This window comes from Aplysia californica, unplaced genomic scaffold, assembly GCF_000002075.1.
Source record: "Aplysia californica isolate F4 #8 unplaced genomic scaffold, AplCal3.0 scaffold00313, whole genome shotgun sequence".
Lineage (NCBI taxonomy): Eukaryota > Metazoa > Mollusca > Gastropoda > Aplysiida > Aplysiidae > Aplysia > Aplysia californica.
The window spans coordinates 794,762-795,734 of NW_004797583.1; the positions used below are offsets into that span (position 1 = coordinate 794,762).

At 37.3% G+C, this 973-nt stretch overlaps 1 protein-coding gene across 1 annotated transcript in view; it reads right to left on the minus strand.

The window, feature by feature from the left end:
* Window positions 1-973, minus strand: part of LOC101862283 (sodium-dependent glucose transporter 1-like) — an 8,013-nt gene that overhangs the window by 5,347 nt on the left and 1,693 nt on the right. The gene's annotated exons all lie outside the window — the stretch shown is intronic.

Sequence of the window (973 nt, forward strand, 5' to 3'; positions counted from 1 at the left end):
CAAACACACATACTCACACACTCACTCATTCACTCACTCACATTAACACTCAAGTTGATGCGACGCATGCGAACAGAATGCAAGCATAATTCTAACTCATTCTTTGCGATGAAATACCTTCTTGTCTTTACAACTAACATCATGATAAGGTAAGGTTATCTACCTTCAACTTGAATACTGATAGGGCTTAAATTACACTCAGTCAAACATGAAAGTAAAACAAAGGCGTGATCTTGAGAGAGAAGACTGAAATGAGAGATTAAAAGAAGAGAAAGATTTAAAAACGTTTATCAGAAATATGGATAGAGAGAGAGAGAAATCTCATAGTTTGGTCAAATTAATACTATAAATAAAGACAACGATAATCTTTAGGCAGTGAGCAATCTCTTCTGTGCTGACTAAATATTGTTCTGTTCGTAAAACAGTATTTCCAGTACTCACAATGACATAGTGGACTCCGGCCATCCAAAGAGAATGCACAACCTTTTGTCGATATTCGCGCTGCTTTATCCGAAGGCAAAATCCTTTCTCCTGAGTTTTGGAAGTTTCCAGGGAAACCGCCCCGGCGTTCTCAGCGTCTGCCATCTTGTGTTGTCCCTCCTCCATTTTACTTGCTCTTCATTTGGAACTAGATCCAGATATAGAAATCAATCGCTACCTCAGAATTACAAAGTTCTATATGCACAGTACCTGGTTTTGCGAAATTTCACTGTCAAACTTCTGAGTCTCGTATCAAGTCAAGATTTTTTAAAATGCAATTCTTTGAACATCTTGAAAACGTCTCCGAATAATCTTACGATGTTGATAGAGCAGATAGAACGTTTGGTTTTTGATCTGACTGATGGTCTTAGTAACTCAAAACGGCCGAAAATGTCAGAAAAAACTTTGTAATTCTATGGTACCAAAATGTTACGCTAATGCACTTAGCTGTACTTGCTGCTTAAAATAAACCATTTGAAACAGTTTCAACAGA